This window comes from Callithrix jacchus, chromosome 15 (assembly GCF_049354715.1).
Source record: "Callithrix jacchus isolate 240 chromosome 15, calJac240_pri, whole genome shotgun sequence".
Lineage (NCBI taxonomy): Eukaryota > Metazoa > Chordata > Mammalia > Primates > Cebidae > Callithrix > Callithrix jacchus.
The window spans coordinates 8,961,057-8,985,735 of NC_133516.1; the positions used below are offsets into that span (position 1 = coordinate 8,961,057).

The 24,679-nt window shown below is 39.3% G+C and overlaps 1 long non-coding RNA gene across 2 annotated transcripts in view; it reads right to left on the bottom strand.

The window, feature by feature from the left end:
• LOC128929687 (uncharacterized) overlaps positions 1 to 24,679 on the bottom strand; it is a 205,234-nt gene that overhangs the window by 47,823 nt on the left and 132,732 nt on the right. For both annotated transcript variants that reach the window (XR_013527020.1, XR_008476548.2), the window contains exon 3: positions 8,637 to 8,809. This is a non-coding gene — a long non-coding RNA (uncharacterized LOC128929687). The remainder of the gene's footprint in view (positions 1 to 8,636; positions 8,810 to 24,679) is intronic.

Below are 24,679 nucleotides of genomic sequence, written 5' to 3' on the forward strand. Positions count from 1 at the left end.
TGCATATTCTTTGCTCAGTTTTCTATTGAAATATTTTTCTTTTTATTGTTGGATTTGTAGGAGAACTTACATACTGTGGCTATCACTCCTTTGAATAGTGTATGAATTGCAGATTTGTTCTTCCAACCTATTTTTCATATTTTAACTTCTAGAAATGGATCTTTACAGAAAAGATTTTTATTTGTATGTACTTAAACTTGTCAATTCTTTCATTTATGACTTGGCAGTTCCATGTTTTGCTTAGAAACTTCTTCCCTGCTTATAGATCACACACACAAAATGAAAACATTCTCTTGTATTTTCTTCTAGGATTTTGCTGGTGTTTGTTAGCACTGTTTTGTGTTTGCTTATTTGTTACATTAAATCATTAATCCTTCTGGACTTTTTTGTGAACAGCGAAGATGTAATTGCATTTTTTTCCAAATGGGAAATCAATAGTACATCTATTACACTGATTTAAAATGTGTTTTTATCATAACTACATTCCCATGTGTACACTGAACTTGTTCTAGACTTTGGATTCTGCTCCACTGATCACTTTGTTTATTCCTGCATGAATATCCCTTTGCATTTCAGCATACCTTAACTAGCACATCTTCATAATATTTTTTGCTCCTAGTAAGGCAAGTCTCCAAATATTCTCTTCTTAAATTTTCTTAGCTATTATAAGTAATAATGCCAAGGTGCCCACACACATCCTAGATGCCCATTTAGTTTTGGAGTTTTGCCAAATTTATTTTTAAAATTGTGCTGCTTTTGATGAAAGCATCATTAATGCATATCATGCCAAAAATGAAAAAAGAGTCCTGGCACAGTGGCTCCCACCTGTAATCCCAGCACTTTGGGAAGCCAAGGTGGGCGGATCACCTGAGGTCAGGAGTTCAGACAGTTCTGGCCAACATGATGAAACCCCATCTCTGCTAAAAATACAAAAAATTATCTGGGTGTGGTGTCAGGCACCTGTAATCCCAGCTACTTGGGAGGCTGAGGCAGGAGAATTGCTTGAACCTGGGAGGTGGAGGTTGCGGTGATCCAAGATCACGGCACTGTACTCCGCCCTGGGTGACAGAGCAAGACTTCATTTCGAAAAAAGAAAAAGGAAAAGGAAAAACAATACATGACTCTTTGTGAATCTACCTAAAGTGGCAATTGAAGCATTACATCATCATGGTAAAGTCATTTATGTCCCTGATTGAGTGATCCAGAGAACTCCAGCCCTTTATATATTTCTTGCTTTTCCCAATCATTTGATAAGAGATCACTGTTTCTCGAATCTTGTTCCTTTGGAGAGGAAGCAAACTGATTAAAAATCCTGGTTTTTCATACATCATAATATAACACACTGGCCGTATAATTTGGAACATTATTTAAAAATAATGATATATAATAGATGTATTTAAGTAATTAGAGCCAGAGTAGTCCAGTGATTTAAATTATGGGCTTTAGAATCAAACAACTGAATTCAAATCCTAAATGGTGGTAAGTTATTTAACTTCTCTAGAGACTTATTTCCTCATCTCCCTAAGGTTTAAATTGCTTACGTTATCATTTGCATGGACTTAAAATATAATGTACAAATCATTTACATATTGCATCACTTAGGAGGTACATGATAAATTGTGATCGTTATTGCCAATATGTTTTTCTGTTTCATATCTTGCACGCATATAGCAGTTTCTTCAAAGTGCTTTCATAGGTCTTTTCATGTTCCTTTTACAGGTGAAACGTGGGCCGAAGGACACTAGAAGGGCAGGCTGCTGGCAGTCGTTCCCTGCTGTTGAAGCAAGCGAGGGTGAGCTTGAGAAAGCACTGTACCCTGAGGAATCTCAAGGACTCAGATTCCTCCTGCACCCCTAGTCAAGATCTGAGAGGCAGAGCTTCTTTGAGAGCATTTGAGCGCTAGAAATTTATGAGGTTTTTGTAAGATTATCCACTTAAAATAGATCATATTTAATCCCATTTAGGATCTGGTTTAGATGAGCTTTTCTATATAATCATTGTGAATGAAAAGGACTATCAGAATTCTATCTTCCCCCTTACATTTGCACAAAATCAGTGAGAAACAGAGATACATTTACATTTTGCATCATTTATGTGATCTCCATTTTAGCCCAATAAGTTACATATTAAAAGATCCTCAGTGTGTGTAACTCGCTTACCTGCTAAATTAGCCAGTTGCTTGTGACATCCAGCCTTCATTGCAGGTGCCACTTAGGGGTAAGCCTAAATGGCCAGCTGACGGTTTCAGTTCAAGCAGTGAACAACCAACATTGTAAAAAAATTAATTTCCTATCCATTTGCTAAGAATGACTTGCCTAGATATTTTCTTTGTACATCTAGAGCATTGATCAATGTGCCCTGGTAAGTAGGCAAGTTAGCGTGGAATAACACGGGCAAGAAAAAAAATAAACCTTGATTTGCTCATAATTAGGTTATTCTGGGACCAAGTAAGGGAATAAGTCTTTTGGGGGAGTGAAGTGCAAAACACATGCTATCTGCCTTAATTATTCTGTATTTAAAAGTAGAGTATTACTTTCTGGGACTTAATATCCAATAAAGATCCTTGTGTTTTGAGTCATAAGATTATATGAAGACTGACATCAGACAGAAAAGGTAGACTGAAGAATATATATTTTAGAAGTTTGCAGTATCGGAATAGCATTTGAATCTTTAGATCATCTGCAGTCATTTGTTTCATGTATGACAATGTAATAAAAATACAATTTAAAGCCAGTTCTTAAGTGCACAAAGCAATAACCATATTTCAATGAAAAAATGAACACTTTTTAAAAAATTAATAAAAAGGTCACTTGGTACATGCATGACCACATATTTTTATGTTTTGCATTTGCAAATAATGAAATCTCACATGGGTTATAATAATTGTTACTGGCTTTTAATATTGGGCAAAGCACAAATACAAAACGTACTTGAAGCTCAGCTTTAAGTAGATTATGAACATTTAATATAGAATGTTATCATAATATTCAGAGCACCAAATTGCAGACTTCTGTCACCCACTTTCAAGCATGCTTCTGAAGATCATAGTTAATTCTGCTGATTTATGGTAATGCTGCAGCATTATCGTCCACAGCATCAGAAACCACTAACAAGCTTAGTATAAGCTTGGGCTGAAATGGTTTGAGGTTTAAATTTCTGTAACGATTATAAAGTAGAAGGAGTAAAATCCCACTTCAGCAAAAAAAAAAAAAGTACCGCATTTCCACTCGGTATCACAACCATCCCCCACCTCCCAGTGGCCTTCCCCACTGCATGAAGAAAAGTAACTTTTAATGGACTGGCATTTTAAATTTTCCACAGTCTTTCCTAAATGGTAGTATTTCTAATTCAAATATATAATGCTTACAGTTTTTCCTTGGTGAGGAGGACTGCTCTAAAAGAGGTTTTCCCCACCCCATCCTTCTAAAATGATTGCTCTGTTTAAAACAAATTCCCTTCTAGAAGCCCCTTTTTTGAACATTAATTTACATTACATTCACTCTTCTAGAAAATGGTTACAAATCAGAACATTTTAATGGCCATTATCCTCATCTGGCCAAATGATTGTGTCGTACTTAATGTGTGGCCCTTAAGCAGATGAGGCCCATTTACTGTCTTCTTCCCCGCTGTTGAAGTCAAAAAAGGCTCCTGGCTTGAATCAGCACATTTTAAAAAAAGGTGACGGGGGCTGTCTACCAAGACTGTTCCCCAAAAGACGAGTGCCTCCTTGTCAGTGAACACAATGAACGAACGCTGATGGAGGCAAAAGATTTGTGGCATCTTCAAGATGAAAAACGCAGTAACATCAACACCATCCCTGCTGCGAGACAAAAGAGCAGCTGCTCTGGTCACAAACTGCTTTCCAAGAAAGTGAGCTAAAGGAACAATTCTGTGTCACACACTTGTGGCTGTAACCTCCTGCTTGGAATCAGACAGAAATAGATCCAGCAAGAATTGGCTTCGTGTTTTCTGCAAGAAAATCAATTCATGCCGCCATTCAGATCTTTAGAGCAAGTGCCTTCTGATGGAAAAGCAAACTCTTCCCTTTAGTTTTTGGGGAAATAGCCACAATGGAAAACAGGGGAGTGGAGAAGCATATGTTCCACAAATGTGCTCAGAGTGTGGGGTGGAGTGGGTTTGAGCCCAGGTCCACCATGAATCCTTCCTGAAAGAATCAGAGATAGTCCCCAAACTCTAAAAATCAGCCCCCAAATAAGCTGGTGCTGAGGATACACGGATAACACACAGGCAAAGAAACAAGAATAATCATGTGTGTTGATGTATTGTTTATCTCTGCATTAAAGACTAAATAAGAAGGAATATTTCATGGCACTCATTCTTATTTGAGAGAGAAGACTCACCAAATTTTAACATCCCTGTAGGTAAAATCTAGTTCAGAAAAAACAGCTGAGATTTCTAAAATGTTTCTCTGTCTGTAAGGGTGAATGTTCTGTGTTTGGGTGGAGGAGGTGTCTCTTCAGAGTCTACACAGAAAGCTTCGCACTTGGCGATGGGGACTAGCAGGTAATGGGGTGAAGGAGAGTGAACATGTAGAAGGTTCAAGCACAGTTAGGTTGGTGAGGAATAAAGGAAGGAAGGAGGGGGGCAGGTGGAAGGGTCTGTGGGTATCTGGTACACACAAGGCAAGGATACCTAGGGGAATGGAGACTTTGCGAATCCAAGTGGGCTCACCAAGACAGAACAGCCAGGTCAGTTGGGAATTTTCAGTATAAAGTGGGTAGCAGGTCAAAACAAACCAAAAAAACAAACCCACGAAGGAAAGTAACGCATCACGCCAGTCCTTCTGGAACCCAGCGCTGAGCAAGGAAAGCACAGGTCTCCGAAAGATTCGGGAGGGCTCATCTTCTGAAGTTCAAACACTGGCTCCTCACGGCGGCCTTCTTTTCAGGATGTCATCCTCCCGCCTCTACACTCACTACCAAACAAACACAGAAATCTACTACTGTTCTCCCCATGCACTCCATTTTCTTCCAATCTGAGAGCCATTTGTGTGTATAATTGAAAATTAGCAGTGCAGCTGTTTGAAGAGAGTAATTTATCACAGTGCATTGTTCGCTCCTGACACTTTAGACCTGGCTCTAACAAGCCAGTGGTTACTGGGGGTTGAGCTACAGAAAGTGATTCGGCTGTAATGCTGCGTTTCCCCTGCTTTGTTGCTAATTGTAGCCTCTTTTTCTCCGTTGAATTGGGAGTTGAGTAAAAGAGCTTGTTTGCTCTGTGCGGTGAGGCTGCCAGGGCGGCTTGGGCTATTATCACAAGATACTCTTGATCTTTTGAAAAGCAGGAAATAGAATTTTTCTCCAACAGGGAAAGTAATTTGCGATGCGTCCATTAGTTCTTCATTAAAGCAAGATTAAATTGCACGGCAAATCACATCTGTGTTTGGATGATTAAAGGGTGGCATTTTAGAGGCCAAAACTAATTACTAGTCAAAATGAATGGGAGTGAAAAAACAGTCATGTTTTTACATTAGATAGTGTGGCTTGTAATTAGATTCAAGCTAATTCCACTATTTCTTCTCTTTTAATGAGATGAGCCTGTCCTCATCTTTTTCTAGGCCATGCTAACAGCCCCAAATGTATAATTTTGATAATCCTAAGAGTTTACTTTATTGAAATTTCTTTGCTACCTGCTACAAGTGACTGTTCTCTCCAGTGGCACTTCATTATATAGAAACACAAGCTACCCAGCAATGTAGTTTACAATATAAGTCATTCCTAGAGGGAAAAAAGTAACCGTAAATGAATATGTGTAAATGTATCTATGTAAGAATCTATATTTTTAAATGGTGTTGAAATTAGCCATCTCCAGAAATTTGTGCTAAACAAATCCTTCTCAGTTGGGCAACTGCAAGTATTTTTAGTAACGTGGAGTAAGGAGTAAGGTATTTGCATGGAACAGTGATGAAGGGTTCTACATTCAACGTGCATTGGGTGCTGGGGTTTTTTTCCCTCGCTTTGTGATATAGCTTTTCCTCTTCTGGATGTTTTTACCTTTTCCTATGATTAAGGCATGTTATGATGGAGTCCCTTCTGAGTTCGACTTTTGTTTGCATTAAAAACACACATTGGGCTGGGCACGGTGGCTCATGTCTATAATCTCAGCACTTTAGGAGGACGAGGTGGCGGGCAGAACACCTGAGGTCAGGAGCACGAGACCAGCCTGGCCAAGAAGATGAAACCCCATCTCTTCTAAAAATACAAAAATGAGCCAGGCATGGTGGCAGGAGCCTGTGATCCCAGCTACTCGGGAGGCTAAGGCAGAAGAATCTTTTGAGCCAGGGTGGCAGAGGTTGCAGCGAGCCGAGATTGAGCCACTGCACTCCAGCCTGGGCAACAGAGTGAGATCCTGTCTCAAAAAAACCAAACAAAACAACAACAAAAAATACATTAGAAATTAAAAGCATTGCACTAAGAAAAAGAAACATAAAATCTGAGACTTCAGGGATCCTCTGATATTTCTCAAAAGTAGATTAAATTTGCTCTCAGAAATCTGTTTTCAGTTTTTGATGGTGGGAAATGGTACTTTCTGAAGAAAGCCACAGATCATATTTGATAATTCAAGCAGTTATTGAAGGAAAAAGAGGAGCAAACAGGCATTCACTCTGAGCTAGGTGCTCTTGAACATACTGCTTTATCAGAAACACCTTAGGAGGACCAGGATCCATTCGGCTTCCAGGACATGGCGTTTGAATACACCAGCTTTAGCGGCCTTGGTAAAGTAGGAGCCTATGAAATAGGGCTACACAGTTTTGCCATTCAAGAAATAAACTGGACGTTGACATCAGAATTCCCAAATCCTGAGATCAGGCTGCTGCACTCCAGCCTTTGTGACAGAGCAAAACTAGGTCTGAAAAAAAAAAAAGAATTCCCAAATCTCTCATGATGAAGGCATTATTTTAACAATACTCTGTCGAAAATTTTCCACTGCATCTTCAAAGATTGAACTTCATTCGTCAGTGTATTTCCAGAGCCTCACATCCTTTATGGCAATTAGATAAATGAATAATTGATAAACAATTGAATGAATGATTGGGGACAGCAATTTTTACGGATCACATTTTCCTTAGTACTTTTTCAGTGAAATTTATGAAAGATGGGCTGTTCTTCCTACAGTAATAAGACAAGATGCATATTAATGTAGGAAGAAAAGCATGGTATACAGCATTCTAAAACCAGTGGTTTACACATGACACCAAAACCGACATAAGAACAGGAAGATGATCCCTGAGATCTAGTAACTGTACCAAATACATGCATTTTAGATTAACCATTTATTTGTCCAGTGACTCACTTTTTCATTCATTCCATTTTAGATGAATTTTATTAGTTTAATTCCATTCTTTGACTTTTCATACTACAGTTTACATACAACCAATACTTCATACATGATTTTTTCCTGAGACAATCATAATTTCCATCCCAGTTCCTGTGTGGCATCTTTCTTCCTATTTCAGTTCCCTGTTCCTGATCTTCCGCATCTTGTCAAAAGCACCATAATGGCACAGACAGGCGTTCAAAGGCTTTTCTGGTACAAAGAAGGAGACGTGCAGAACAACAGACAGAGGCAGTCGCAATGGGATGCTCCTGTTCGGTGGTTCATGCGTGTGGCTCTTTGACTGCACTGCAAGTAGCTACAGATGATTTCACTTGATAACAACACAAGAAAATGTTTCAACCAAAGTTTGTGTTCCCTGGTTCCACATGAACAAGTGGGTACTAACTGTTGCTCTTATTAGCCATCTCAGGAGAGTGTTCTGAGGTTGAATGGTTCCTCAGCCAAGTGTCCTTAGAAAGGGTCGGTAGTCAGCAGCCTTCACTGGACCTATGAGAGCCCATTTTCCTGGCACTTTGGGGTAATGCATAAATGACACGAGAGACACGTTTCTTACTTTTAAAGAATCTGAACTAAGGGTCTTTGTTGGTGATTTTATAAAGAACCTACCAACCAGACACAGTGGTTCACACCTGTAACTGAGACCATCCTGGCCAACAGGCTGAAATCCAGTCTCTACTAAAAACACAAAAATTAGCCGGGCATTGTAGTGCACACCTGTAGTCCCAGCTATTCAGGAGGCTGAGGCAGGAGAATCACTTGAACCCAGGAGGAGGAGACTGCAGTGAGCCGAGATCACACCACTGCATTCCAGCTTGGGCGACAGAGTGAGATTCCATCAAAAAAAAAATTAAAAAAAGAAAAACCTACCACTTACTACACATAATATTAAAGTTTCTTTCTTATGATGGAGACCTTTGAAAGCTATAAAGTAGCAATAACAGTGTCATTCTACAAACATTCTACAAGTATTTATTGAGGGTCTACTGGGTGCCGGGAACTGTTCTAGGTGCTGGAGACACAGCCGTGAATAAAACAAAGTTCCTCCCTCTCTGACCCTAAAAACAGAAAAAAGCCACAATAATAACTTTAACATGGTTTTAAATAAGGATGAAGAGGCCTTTAGAACACAATATGCTGGGTCGGGGAGGGGGGCGTTAGGAGGCTAATTAAGCATGCTGTACCCATTGTCACCTCTTCATGAAGAAGCCCACTGTAGATGCAAAAATCACTGCAAAGCTGTGGCTTTGTTTTCATCACTGCTGCTCACGTAAGCTCACCTGGGAGACAGGGACAATGACTGAATGCACTGTGAAGAGGGTACAAGACCACGTCCTTGTGCTGGGTGGGAACAAGTTGAAGGGAAGAAGCACTCATTCCACAAATCACCCTACTCCTGGCTGCCACCAACTCTCCGTCCTTAGGGATTGAAGGCTGATTGGGAAACACAGATCTGTGAAAAGGGTCAAATGAGAACGAGGCGAAAGTCAGAACATAACTATGTTTATAAGGCCCAGCAAGTTTCCCTGAGGTCAGCGCATTTGTCAGGCTTGCATTGCTGCGCTGGTCCCACGCCGTGGGACTGGGTCACTCATTCCCTGCCCGTCCTACTCTGCAACTCGCCTTGGACGATCCAGAACAGTTGCTAGGAAAATACATCCTAAAGCTTTCTGTGCTGTGTTCTTTCCGGCTGCCTGCTTCTGAAGGAGAAATATCTGTTACTTCCCAAGCACAACTACCATTTAAGATCCTGAAGCCCATTTAGATGTGAATATTTTCCAATTATTAGCTTAATCAGAACTGTGAGCACAGACAACTGCTCTGTGTATCCTCAGAGAACAAAAGAACATATGTGTTAAATTGCGGCCTAAGTAACTTGTTTTAGAAATCTTTTTAAAATCTAATTATTACAATGCCTGGCTACAGTGGCTCGTGGGGAGGGGCTGAATTCAGTGAGCACGGTGGCAAGGTCTGCATCTGTCACCTTGGACCCCAGATTGTTTGACTGAACACAAAGCCCACAGGCTAGGATTGAAAAACTTTCCGAACAAATACTCAAATTACTTCTCTTATTTTTTTAAATTTCCCTTTCATTTACTAGTCTCTCAAGGAGTAGAGGACGTAAGGAAAGGCAATGACAGAGATAATATCCAGGCAAGTGTGAGTTTTCCTGTACTCTCTTTGGGCAAACTATACTTTAGGCAAAACTTCCTCACCCATGAAACTATTGGCAAGTCTCAAGGGAAAGATATGAATGTGGCTTTGGAAGGCCAACCTGCTAGAGTACCTGCTGGGTAGGGAGAGGGAAGGAGGTTTAAGTGTGTGGAATTGCTGTTTAAGGAATGGAAGCCAGAGTGCTTCAGCCACGCCAGCACCAGTTACACGATCTCACACATGTATAATATGATCCCACTTTCGGCCAAAAAAATATTAACTGTATACATACAACCGGACAGAGTTAAGGATGTGTGTGTGTACATACAATATACAGTTACATATAGAGAAAGTGTGTGTGTGTGTGTGTGTGTGTGCACGCGCGCAGGTATAAAACCCCAGACAAGCGACACCGTGTCACTTTCACTGGCAGATGCAGGTAATTTGGGCTCTGGGACACAGGAACCAGCCACAGAACTTGCCTGAAACAATTTGTAGTGTTCTAAAAGGTCAAGAAAAATAATATCCCTCCCAGAATCTGAAGTTATAAACATGCTCTAGGGAGGCATGGCAGCTATGCCCAAGATTCGGGTCCTCAGATAACCAGTTTTTCTTACACAAGAGGCCAAATTCTGACTCTTCTGCTGTACTGTCACCAGTGGGCTTGAGAAGATGGCAGATAACTTCTCCTTACAGATTTTGAAGGCATCAGGAAAGGAAGGAACGTGGAAAGAAATGACCTGCCTGACGTGCTGGGCTCCATATATTGTGAAGGCATTATCTGTATCTACAGCTTTTAAGATGAAGATGCTCCCAGCTGAAGAGAGGGAAAAAGTGTGGAAACTAATGAAGAGAAATAGGTTTGACTCTGGTTTTAGGGATCAGCCCCACTTGGGTCCATAAGTAATGAGCCAAGTGATAGGCAAAGAGACTATTAGTCCCTCAGATGACTGTAAGCAGGGAGGAAACCGCGCGGTAGGTATTGTTACAGCAGACTAACGTTCAAGCCTTGCTCTTCTTCTGGGCACAGGAGACAATGTACTTCCTGAAGGCAGGTGTGACCTTGTGACTTGCTTTGGCCACTAAATTGTGAATGAAAGTGACTTGGGCCATTTCTGTGTTCAGGCATCTAATCGCTGGAGCTAGATCTTCCAGCCTGCTGCTGCTTCTGACATCAAGACAGAGAGGAGGTCGTGAAGTTTTCTAGAATTGTAATGGATTTTATATGAGTAAGGGGTAAAACTTTGTTGATATTTAAAAAAATACTGTAGATATACAGCGTGGTTGTAGCTGTGCACATTGGCCTAGTGGTGCAGAGGGAAGCAAATATGGAAGACTTTCAACGGTTTTTATTTGGACATTTTTGACTTGTATTAACAGCCTACATCGTCTGCTTTACTTTTTCTTCTTTAAGAGCAGAAGCGGGGTAGTTTGTCTCTCAGGCCACATCAAAGAACTGGAGAGCATCCTGTGTACGAAGCTTCTGGTGTTGGTAGACTTGTGAAAGATCCACCACTAGCTCCTTTTCTTTTGCTCTGGGAAACGCTCTCCGGAAGCAATCCCTTCCTCCTATATAGCACCCCGCCCCTTGCCCCCGCTTCCGCCGGCCTAACGCAGAGTTAGAACCTGGGGACAGACCTGGCTGGAGCCTGGAACAGGGACCCCACAGCTTCCACTGTGCAGAAGAAAAAGAGCACTGCAGGGGCACTCAGTGTCACCGGAGGAATCGACCTTACCCAGCAAAAGCTGCCCTGGTCTTCTCTTGACCAACAGCCTGGAGTTAGCAGTATCCCCATCTTTCAAATAACTTTTAAAATGCTTGCATAACAGAAAGAAGGAGAGTGTGCCCAGAATAAAAGCCAGTTAAGGCAGAAATCATGTAGAGCTAGCTCAAACATCGTAGTGCTCGCCGCCACGCCCAGCTTATTTTGTATTTTTAGTAGAGACGAGGTTTCACCATGTTGGCCAGTCTGGTCTCGAACTCCTGATCTCAAATGATTCACCCGCCTCAGCCTGCCAAGTATGAGAAAACGTCTGACCCTGAGACCAGCTTATGAACTGGTTGCAGAAAGAGAGCTCCAATATATTTCTTATGTATTTCACACACATTAAAAGAAGGGCTGGAAGGGCATTATACAGATTATAGATTCCATTTGTCATTGGCATATATAAGCGAGAAATAAAGAGTTGTGTCAGCATTTTTGTCCATGAATTCAAAAAAAGGAAGTTTCAATCCTTTGGTCTCTAATTCTCACAACTCTCTGTTTAGCAGCTGAGAGAGCTGTTAAGAGAACTAAAAGTAACTTTTCAAGTCACGTACAGTCCAACTAGTTCAAAGCAAAAGTCTGTCAAACACAAATCCGACACACATTCTCGTCAGCACACAGTCTCTCCAAAAGGAAGCGAGTGCTTTATGTAAATAAAATGAACATTGCAATGATGATGCAACTCAATGTAATTTCGGCTAATATTTATGGCTAACCACAGTAACTTCCAGAGTAGCTGAAGTTTCGTTCTCTTGGCGGAGACACGGAGCAGAACTGAAGCAAGACTCTACGTGGAAACCGGGCAAACGTATGTTCAGCCACCTTATTATTAAGTGTAAGGTAGAAAACAAAGCAAGCTTTTTGTTAAAAATAATAAAATTATCTATATTCCCACAATCAGAAATAAGTACTCTTTAAATTTTTATTTATTTATTTCTAGCATTTTTAAAATGCAAATTTTTTGTTCACAATTAGGCTCTTCCTATACTAATTTTTGTGTTTGCTTAAACATAACAGTCAAAAATAGTGAGAATAAACTAAATGTCTTTTAACGAATGACAGTACTCACAAGGAATCTAAGGAGCTATTAAAATCATAAAACGGATCTGTATGAACTGACTTGTAAAGTTGTCTAGGATATGTAGTAAAGTGGAAAAAGCAAAATACTGAAAAAGATGCCGTGTATAATCCCATTAAAACAACAAGAAACTCCGGGTGGCTATGTGCATGCATATACATGTGTACATGTATTGTCCTCTCCGCATATATGGGGGTTTGTGTGGGCATAGAAAAAACACTAGAATAGGCCGGGCACGGTGGCTCACACCTGTAATCCCAGCACCTTGGGAGGCCAAGGCATATGGATTGCTTGAGGTCAGGAGTTCGAGACCAGCCTGGCCAACATGGTGAAACCCCATCTCTATTAAAAAAAAGAAAGAAAGAAAAACACTAGAACAGTGCTTGTCTCCGTTATAGTAAGTTTACGTGCTATGAAGTGAATGCATGTGCCCACCATGAAACTCATTTCTTGAGACCCTAACCCCAGTGTGGTCCTATTTGCAGTAAGAAAATAAGTTTAAATGAGGTCCTAAGTGTGGGATCCTGATTTGATAGGATTAGTGTCCTCATAAGAAGAGACACCAGAGAACTCACTCTCTTCCTCTCTCCTTGTGCATACACCAAAGAAGTGTTCTGTGAAAACACACAGCAAAGGGAGCCGTTGACAAGTGAGAAAGAAAGCCCTCATCAGAAATTGAATCCTGCCAGACCTTGATTTTGGACTGTCTAGCTTCCAGACCTGTGAGAAAATAAATTTCTGTTGTTTAACCCCACCCAGTCTGTAGAATTTTGTTAAACATCTCAAACAGACTCAAACAGTATACTTCATTCGAAATACGAAAATAAAGAAAAACAGGCCGGGCACAGTGGTTCACACCTGTAATCCCAGGACTTTGGGAGGCTGAGGCAGGTGGATCACCTGAGGTCAGAAGTTTGAGACCAGCTTGGCCAATATGGTAAAACTCCATCTCTACTAAAAATACAAAAAACATTAGCCAGGCATAGTGGCAGGCACCTGTAATCCCAGCTACTCAGGAGGCTGAGGCAGGAGAATCACTTGAACCATGGAGACGGAGGTTGCAGTGAGCCAAGATCACATCACTGCACTCCAGTCTGGGCGACAGAGTGAGACTCCCTCTCAAAAAAAAAAAAAAAAAAGAAAGAAAGAAAAACAATTTTTTAAAGAACAATCCTTGTGCATTGTAGACATTTTGGAGGGAAAAATGAAAAATCTTACCCTAATATTCTGTACTTGTTAACAGTGGCTAATCCTCTTGAAGGATTAGAAAGACTAGAATACAGAAAATTCTAGTCTTTCCTCTGTGTGTTTTGGCTTGAATGTGTCCCCAAAACAGTATGTGGTTGGAAATTTAATTCCCAAATGCAACACCATTGAGAGGCTAGGCCTAATGGAAGCTATTGAGGTCACAAGAGCTCCACACTCATGAATGGATTCATGCCAATTATAAAACAGCTTGAGGCTGCGAGTTCAATCTCTTTCTCTTTCTCATCCATTTTGTTCTTCCACCATGATACAGCAAGAAGGTCCTTGATATGCAGACCCTTCAGTCATGGACCTCCCAGAACCATGAGCCAATAAACTGCTGTTCATTATGAACTCCCCAGTCTCCAGTATTCTGTTACAGCAACATAAAATGGACTAAGACAGATGGATATACTATAGCTTATTTTAAATAGAAGAGACTATTATTTCGCTGGTCACAAGAGTTCTATTTCCCACCCTCCTGCAACTTTTCCAGACCTCACCCTGATCTCCCTCCCTATAAGTGACCAGTGATGAGCTATAGGACAATGTCATAAGCAGCCGCCAAAAGAAAAGCATTGTCTCGAGGAATTACCTTGATAACATGCTAGTGGCTGCAGATCTCTTTCACAGAATGCCCTTCTATACACTTGTCAAAGAAAAACAAATCCTGACTTCGTGAGAAGAGACTTTCTTCAAAAGGCTTACTGTGAGGGGAGATGGTTGTTGGGGAACTACTGCAAGAGGCGAGAAGGACTGTTGTAACAGGAAGAACGCTCTGACCGTGAGGTCTGCACGCATCTCAAAGGTTAGGCAAAAAAAAAAAAAAAAGATTTTTTTCTTTCTCAGAGAGGAATAAACAAAGCTAGGAAGAACCAGGTGTGGGGAAAACAGAAGGAAAGATGGTGTGATCAGAGAACGTCTGACCCCGAGACCAGCTTATTCTCAAGGGGCATTACATGCTAGCCCAGGCTGAGGGTGGGCCAAAGTTCAGGGTCCTGGAGGAAGGAAAGAAGCTTAACCAAAGTTTGAATACCAAGAATTTTGTGCCAGTTGATCAACGGGACAAGTCGTTCAGCTACTCATTTATGAGGCTAAAATAAGAAATTTTGAGGGTCTAAGTTGGGCCTTGTTACAGGTAAACAAAGGAGGCATCTGTGAGTCTTCTTATTTATTTATTTTCGAGATAGAGTCTTGCTCTGTCCACCAGACTGGAACGAAGTGGCATGATCTCTGCTCACTGCAACCTTCGCCTCCTGGGTTCAAGCAATTCTTGTGCCTCAGCCTCCCGAGTAGCTGGGATTACAGGCACACGCCACCATGCCCAGCTCATTTTTGTATTTTTAGTAGAGACGGGGTTTCACCATGTTGGCCAGCCTGGTCTCAAACTCCTGACCTCAAATGATCCACTTGCCTCAGCCTCCCAGAGTGCTGGGATTACAGGTGTCAGCCACCACACCCAGCCTCTGTAAGCCTTATTAAGTCATTTTCTAGAATACAAAGGGTGGGGGGGATTTCCTACCCTTTACTGTTTTTCTGGCTCACGTGAAATTAAACATTGTCCAATTTTGCAAATAAGGTTAAATTTAGCTACTAGGTACCCTCAATATTGTACTGGGCATATTCTATATATATTTTAAACATTGTCCAATTTTGCAAATAAGGTTAAATTTAGCTACTAGGTACCCTCAATATTGTACTGGGCATATTCTATATATATTTTATAATAATCCCATAAAGGACATGCTATAGTCAGTCCTCATTTTCACAAATAGGAACTAGCTCAGGGAGGTAACATTCTCAGTGTCACAAGACTAGTAAGTGTACACAAAATTTACTCAAACTCTTTATAATTCACTCAGTTCTCTACACTGCACTGCTTTCATGAAAGTTTCACGGAAAATATTTGTAACTGGAAAGTTGGTAAGTTCCTTGGTAATCTTTAAAGGGATTGAATGTAAACAACCAAATTATCTTGGAGTTTATACAGTCTAAGTGGAAGGTGACTCGGAGAGATGAAACTTATGTGATAGAAAAAAATAGATTTTCACATCAAACTACCTGGCTCTGAGTCTTAGATGCATCATTTCCTGAGGAAGAAATTTTGGGCAAGTTACTTAATTTAGTTGAGTCTCAGCTTCCCCACCTTTGTGGGGAAGAGGTTACAACACTATCTGCCTCACAGCAGCATTTCAAGGTTTCTCTGATTTGATCAGGTATGTTACGTGCTTTGCAAATTACAAAACACCAGTACAAAATTAGTGAGTTAACCTTTGTTTTCCTTCCTAATTACTGACCCACCAAACTTCAGAGGGTGCTATTCACAAGATTGAAGCTCATCCAAGTTAGCTAGAATGTTCTATAGAGTTGCTGACATGTTAAGTTGAAGCTGTTATTTACTTCTACGGATGAATATGTAGAACATTTCTAGCAGGAGAATGATCCAGGGCTAATAATTCAAACCCGACAGGGTCATCTGAGATTGTGGTGCTTCATATGCAGAAGATGCATGTAACAATTGGATAAAAGAAACAGGGAAGCTCACAGAGCACTTGACCAATAACACTGTGTATAAAAGCTAGGAGTGGTTTGCTGAGATAGTGAAAAGATAGGCCTCTAGTCATAATATAGCAGTGCACTCAACACTCATTACACAGTGCTGCCTACAAATGTTGTTCGAGTTTATTCTAACTCTGTTTCCATTATCATAAAGCCCCACTTTTGAGGATTTGTAATTCAGCCAAAATAATTTGCTACAGGAGTGTTTCAAAAGACCTTTTTTATAACCCTTTGAATAAACCCCAACATTAGAAATTCTGAACAATAAAGACCCTGCCACTTCTAAAGCAGTTGTTAGATGAGTGTTAAATTTTTGGTCACGTGGGTTTTATTTCCATTATATGAAGTTCTTCTAGATCACATCTCACTTCAGTTAATAGGCACTAATAGGAAATGGAGGGCTTCAAAACAGGTTTCTTTGGTACACTTTTTACTAAGATAATGAACAAAAAAGGCATTTGAATATAAAGAAAAAAGTTAAGCATGCTTGCTAGGAAGTCACTTAATCTAGCCCAGAAAATTTAGATTTGCAAAATATGAAGATTTTACTTTGCCTAAACCATATAATAAAAGCCATGTGCCTAGGGAAGCTCATTAAATTTTTTAAGGTACTAAGGGAATAATGAGAAATACTATAATAGAAAGATCACTTAATCCAGAACTTTCAAATGTTGTCTTAGGAGGATCAGATGTTAATAGGAGGCCCATGCCCCAAAAAAATCAACAGGTCGGGTGGGGTGGCTCATGCCTGTAATCCCAGCGCTTTGGAAGGCCAAGGTAGGCGATCACTTGAGGTCAGGAGTTTGAGACCAGCCTGGCCAACATGGCAAAATTGTGTCTCTACTGAAAATAACAAAAATTAGCCAGCCATGGTGGCATGCACCTGTAAGCCCAGCTACTCAGGAGGCTGAGGCAGGAGAATCACCTGAACCTAGGAGGTGGAGATTGCAGTGAGCCGAGATCATGCCACTGCACTCTAGCCTGGGTGACAGAGTGAGATCATGTCTCAAAAAAATATGTATATAAACAATAAAGTGAATTCAGTTAGTTATATATATATATTTGGTTACAAAAAATAATAATAATAAGCCCTCCTTGGAAAGTCAGACGGTATCAGCATATAGGAATGTTAAAGAGCATCAGCATATTAAAATTCCGAGAAATACATTTAAACCTGTTTAATATGTTCTTTTGTTTTGAGATGGAGTTTTGTTCTTGTTGCCCAGGCTGGAGTGCAGTGGCGCAATCTCAGCTCACTGGAACCTCCACCTGCGAGGTTCAAGCAATTCTCCTGCCTCAGCCTCCCAAGTAGCTGGGATTACAGGCATGTGCCACCATACCCAGCTAATTTTTTGTATTTTTAATAGAGATGGGGTTTCTCCATGTTGGTCAGGCTGGTCTCGAACTCCTGACCTCAGGTCATCTGCCCGCCTTGGCCTCCCAAAGTGCTAGAATTACAGGCGTAAGCCATTGCACCCAGTCATCTGTTTAATATGTTTAAGTCAGCATTTCCCACGTTCATTTTTACTATATGGCTTTTTTTTTTTATTTGCAATCACCAAAGATCAAGAATCATCAGTAATTTAATCCACAGAGTAGAGATTCTCTTCACCTGGTGAGAAACCATTCACTGCATCAGAATCCCCTGGTAACAGTACAAATTCCAGGACCCCAACCCCCGACTCACTCACTGGGCCTGTGGAGTAAGATCCCATTCTGCATATCAACACCGTCCCCATCACTGGGATTATTACACACATGAAGCATGGCAGCCACTGACACGTGATCCAACAGGGTGCAATACTGAGGGCACCTACCAGCTAAATTTAACCTTATTTGCAAAATTTCACAATGTTTAATTTCACCTGAGCCAGAAAAACAGTAAAGGGTAAGAAATCTCCCCACCTTTTGTGTTCTGGAAAATGACTTAATAAGACTTACAGAGGCCAGGTGCAGTGGCTCACACCTGTAATATCCCAGGGGTACAAAATTGCTAGGTACTGTTTACTGGGATAAAATGGACACATTTTTGAAAGATGAAAATATCTTTTACTAGGAGTCATTCTGTAGAGGACATACAGTCAAGTAAGCATAACTCAAAAGGTGCTCTGCAAAGTGACTTTACAGAAACATAGAAAGGCCTCTGGTTGAAAGAATCTCCTGTCATTAGTCATGATAGTCAAAATTTCAATATGAGAAATTCTGTTGTTCTTGGAAGTATAAACTGAAATAACTTTGCTCAAAAGCTACTTTACATTAGATGTCAAGAGACTCAAAAATATAAAATGGCTTTAACTTAGTGATTCTACTTCTGAGAAAAAAAACACTTAAATCCAGAAAAAAACTTTTTGTACAGAGAAGTTAATTGCAAACTTATGATAGGGAGTTACTGGAAACAGCCTAAAGCTTTGCCGGCGTGTAAGTGAATTAGTGTCTTTTCATGTAGTGCAGTAGAAGTTATTTATACTAAAATTTATAATAGCACAAAAAATACATTGTAGTGTTAATTTTAAAAGAAAAGATAGTGCTCAGAAATAGGAATTAAGGAGAGGAGAAAAGGAGGAAAATCACCTTTGACTTTTAACCTTTAAACCATTAGAATTTTTTGGTTACAAACTACATGCATCATTTTGACAATTTTTTTAAAAGTGATATTAAAAACAGCCTTCAAAAAATAAAAAAAATACACCAAACTTAATAGTGCTTATATGTAAGGAATAAGATTTGGGGTAATTTTAATATTTGTCTTCAATCTTATGTGTTTTCCAAATTCTTTCTTGTAAATGTATACTCCTCATACAAACATAATCTGAGCATTATTCTTTTAAAATTCTACTGGTTTGAGATGGACACTCTTATACATTGCAAATGGGACTTGAAATTTGCATAACACTTTCTGAAGACATGTGACATGAAAGTAAATTTCTTTAATACACATAAAATAAATTTTATTTTAAAAAATTTACCAGAAAGTCTTCAGCAGAGAAGTAACCCTATCAAGGCAGGGCTTTGTGGCTCAAGCCTATAATTCTAGTACTCTGGGAGGCTGAGGTGGGCGGATCACTTAAGGCCAGAAGTTCAAGACCAGCCTAGCCAATATGGCAAAACCCCATCTCTACTAAAATACACATACACACACACACACACAAGCTGAGCTTGATGGTGCATGCATGTAATCCCACCTATTCAGGAGGCTGAGGTGGGAGAATCACTTGAACCTGGGAGGAGGAGGTTGCAGTGAGCTGAGATGGCACCACTGCACTCCAGCCTGGGCAACAATGCAAAAAGAAAGAGAGAAAGAGAAAAAGAGAGAGTAGAGAGAGAGAGACAGAGAAAGAGATAGAGACAGAAAGAGAAGAGAAGAGAAAGAAAGAAAAGAAAGGAAAAAGGAAGGAAAGAAAAAGAAAGGTTAAAGAAGGAAAGAAATAGAAAAGAAAGAAGAAAGGAAGGAAGGAGAAAGGAAGAACAAAAGAAAGAAGAAAGGAAAGAAGTAGAAAGAAAGAGGGGAGGAAGGAAGGAGGGGAGAAAAAAGGCAGGCAGGCAAACTAGAGCCAACAGGCTTTTTTTTTTTTTTTTTTTTTAACTAACTGCTGCTAAAACCAACTGACAGGAATAGGAAGCAAAGGCAGAACAGGAAGCAAACCAGGAAGGGTCAAGTCCCATCTTCCTCCTCCAGTTTTCCCATCTCCCACTAGCACTGCCAACTGGCCGAGCCTAACAGGAAAGCATTTCATCAAGCAGAAATGTAATTGCAGAGTCTTCAGCCCTAGTATCACAAAGCAAAGAAGGGAGGTTTTGGAGCCAAATGACAACAGCTTAATAATCGGCACACAAAACATGTTCTGTAAAACAAGCAACTGGAAAATGACTCAAAAACCCAGCTCTGTTCACCTTTCTGTCCTAGGAGCTCAACAATGGAGAAATCTTTCCCTAGCTATCTACAGTCTTCCCTGTTCTTAACACACAGTGAAACAATCAGATAGTTTCCAAAAAATATCTGATGTCTTGTCTTAACCACTTGTTAAAAAGTGAAAAGAGGTAAAATTAATTTTAATAACATACATCATTTAACCCAATATATACAAAATATTGGAATTTTGATATATGATTAATATAAAAAATGAGATATTTTACACTTTTTCATGTACTAAATTTTTGAATTCAGTGTATTTTATACTTATACCACATCTAATTTGTTCTATCTGTATTTCCAGTGCTCAATGCCACATGTAGCTAGTGACTAACTTAATAGACAACATAGTACTAGAGGATGCGTTTCATCCAAGAGATAACTGATAAAATATCAGCAAAAAATAAGCATGTGTGTGTGTAATTATGGAGTTACTAAATAAGGACAAAGAAGGAATAATGTAAAAATACTATATATATTGTAAAAATATTTACAAAAAATGGGAGAAAAAGAGAAAGAGAAAAAATTTCTGTGCAGCAGGGTCTTTTGATCTCAGCATGTAAGGTCAGATAATTCTTTGTTTTGAGAGCTGTCCTGTTTATCATAAGATAATTAGGAGCATCTCCAACCTCTACCCACCAGATGCCAGTAATATCCCCCCAGTGTGACCACCATAAATGTTTCTATTGCCAAATGTTTCCTAGGGGGAAAAAATCACCCCAATTCAGAATCACTGTTATATAGGTAATGGGTAGAAGAGTTAAAGGAGACTATTAAAACCTAATAAATCAGATAGTAAAAGATTACATTAGAAAATGTATAGAAGTGTATAGGTATACTATAAAAGAAAAGTACAAAGGTAAACACCAGAACAAAAATAAGTCTGTGTAAATACTTAAAGTAAATATAAAAGAGCAAAGAATACACATCTCATAAACAAAGAAAATATTATACAATGCAAATAATTATGTATATATTATATCAAAATTGAGAGCAAACATATCAGTCACATCAATAAATGTAAACAGGCTGAACTCACCTACTAAAAGAAAAATATTTTCAATTTGGCTCACAAAGCAATATCCAGCAATGTGCTGTATATAAGAGTCACATTAAGATAAAATGACTCAGAGCTAATAAAAGGATGGATAAATGTACCAGGTAAATGGAAATAATAAGAAAGCTATAGTAGCAACTCACTATTATCAATATAAGGCACATCAAGTGCTGTCCTATCAGTACAGATATAGAAGACCTAAACGACATGATCAGCAAGTTTGGTCTTATGGCTATATATCAAAATCTGTGCACTGATTAGAGAGAATAACACATTTTCTCAAGTGCTTATTCAATACTAAAAAATTAATTAAATATTAGGCCACAAAAAAAATCAGTAGGTTCCATAAAGTAGAGATATTAAAGCAAAAATCTGTGATCACAAAATCAAATTAGAAATTACTAATAAAATTTAAAAAAAAAAAAGGAAGATCCTTCCACCTGGAACTTTAAAAAGAAACATCTATTTAGCAACTCTTGGGTAACAGAGAAAATATAATCTAAAATTACAGAATATATAAAAAATAATAAAAATGAAAACACTTCATAGCATAATTTGATCACATTTACAGTTGTAACCAGAGGAATTCATAGCACTAAACACTTATCAATAAAAATAGAAGAATGAAAATAAGTAAGGTACATTTCCAACTCACAAATGAGGTAGAAAAAGCAATAAAATAAACCAAAAGAATTTGTAAACAGGAAAACAAGGAAGGTATGCAAAAATTAAGAGGTGGAGAATAGAAAAACAGTAAAACTAATTAATATAACAAAATTCTGTCTCGAGAAAAAATGAACAAAACAGACAAATTGCTAGTTCTCATGGTAGAGAAAAATTATATGTACATATACAGAATAAGAAATTACAAGGAGGGGCCAGGCATAGTGGCTCATGCCTGTAATCACAGCACTCTGGGAGGCCAATGCAGATGGATTACTTGAGGTCAGGAGTTCAAGACCAGCCTGGCCAACATGGTGAAACCTGTTTCTACTAAAAATTATCCAGGCATGGTAATGAGTGCCTGTAATTTCAGCTACTCAGGAGGCTGAGACAGGAGAACTGCTTGAACCTGGGAAGTGGATGTTGCAGTAATCCAGGATGGTGCCACCATACTCCAACCTAGGTGGAAGAGTAAGACTTCTCAAAAAAGAGGAGAGGGGAGGAGAGGAGAGTGGAGGGGAGGGGAGGAGAGGGGAGAGAAATTACAAGGAGGAAATAACCATTCAAACAAAAAAAATTTAACTCGTAAGATGTTAATTTCCATCCCTCTATGCAAATAAAAACCTAGAAAGAAATGATAATTTCTAGGTCAATGTAGGCAACAAAAACTGATCCCATTAGAGAGAGTAAAAGCTTGAATAGAATGATTTCTTCAAACAAAATAAAGTTATCAAGGAACTATCCCACCAAAAGCAGTGGGCCAAGGCAGTTTCACAGGGAATTTTTACCAAACTTTTAAAGAACAGAGACTACTAGTACTCCATATATTACCCCAGAGCAGAGGCCCACAACCTCCAGGCCAGGGACCTGTTGGGAACTGGGCCACACAGCAGGAGGTGAACGAGGGTAAGTGAGCATCACTGCCTGAGCTTGGCCTTCTGACATCATCAGCAGCACTCACTTCTCACAGGAGTGCAAAACCCACTGTGAACTCCACGTATGAGGGATCTAGCTCATCCTCCTTATGAGAATCTAATGCCTGATGATGAAGGGGAAACACATCTGGAAACCATCTCCCCTGACCCCCAATCACATCTGTAGAAAAATTGTCTTCCACGAAATCCATCCATGGGGCCAAGATAGTTGTGGACTACTGTTCAGAGCATTGACAATGAGTGAACCTACTTAATTCTTTTAAAGAAGGAAGTAAAACATTGATAATTAATTATATCTAAAAGTACAAACAAATGAAAACTAAAGATCAGTGACTACCATGCAGAAGTACTCGGTAAAATGTTGGCCAGCAGTATTTAAACTAAAGGAAGAAAACAACACACTGTAACCAAGTACAATTTACTCCAGAAATGCAAGATGTATTCCACATGATTAAATCCACTAATATAATAGACTATATTCATAGATCTGAGGGAAAAATGTGTTTATTTTTGTAAATGCCAAAGAAAACTTTGAGAAATTCAACACTCATTTCTGATAGGAAGTTTACTCCAGAGATTAAAAATTGATGGATATTTTCTTTATCTAAAATATCTATTCCTTAATCTTAAAATATCTTTTTTCTTTTTTTTTAATTATATTTTAAGTTCTGGGGTACATGTGCAGATTGTGCAGATTTCTTATATAGGTATATGCATGCCATGGTGGTTTGCTGCATCCATTCCTTGTCATCTACATTAGGTATTTCTCCTAATGCTATCCCTTCCCTATCCCCCTCACCTGCTGCTATCCCTACCCTAGCATCCCCACCCCCTAACAGGCTCCGGGGTGTGATGTTCCCCTCCCTGTGTCCATGTGTTCTCATTGTTCAACACCCACTTATGAATAAGAACATGTGGTATTTGGTTTTCTGTTCTTGTGTCAGTTTGCTGAGAATTGTGGTTTCCAGATTCACCCATGTCCCTGAAAAGTAAATGAACTCATGCTTTTTTGTTGCTTCATAGTATTTCATGGTATGTATGTGCCACATTTTCTTTATCCAGTCTATCATTGATGGGCATTTGGGTTGGCTCCAAGTCTTTGCTATTGTAAACAGTATCGCAATGAACATATGTGTACATGTCTCTTTATAATAGAACAATTTATAATCTTTTGGGTATATAGCCAGTAATGCGATTGCTGGGTCAAATGTTATTTCTATTTCCAGATCCTAGAGGAATCACCACACTGTCTTCCATAATGGTTGAACTAATTTACACTCCCACCAACAGTGTAGAAGCGTTCCTATTTCTCCACATCCTTTCCAGCATCTGTTGTCTTCAAATTTTTTAATGATCACCATTCTAACTGGCAATAGATGGTATCTCAATGTGGCTTTGATTTGCATTTCTCTAATGGCCAGTGGTGATGAGCACTGTTTCATATGTTTGTTGGATGCACAAATGTCTTCTTTTGAAAAGTGTCTGTTCATATCCTTTGCCCACTTTTTATGGGGTTGTTTGCTTTCTTCTTGTAAATGTGTTTAAGCTCTTTGTAGATTCTGGATATTAGCCCTTTATTAGATGGGTAGATTGCAAAAATTTTTCCCATTCTGTTGGTTGCCTGTTCACTCTAATAATTGTTTCTTTTGCTGTTCAGAAGCTTTACATTTAATTAGATCCCATTTGTCTATTTTGGCTTTTGTTGCCATTGCTTTTGGTGTTTTAATAATGAAGTCCTTGCCTATGTCTATGTCCTGAATGGTGTCGCCTAGGTTTTCTTTTAGGGTTTTTATGGTGTTAGGTCTTATGTTTAAATCTTTAATCCATCTGGAGTTAATTTTTGTATAAGGTGTAAGAAAGGGGTCCAGTTTCAGCTTTCTGCATATGGCTAGCCAGTTTTCCCAACACCATTTATTAAACAGGGAATCCTTTCCCCATTGCTTGTTTTTGTCCAGT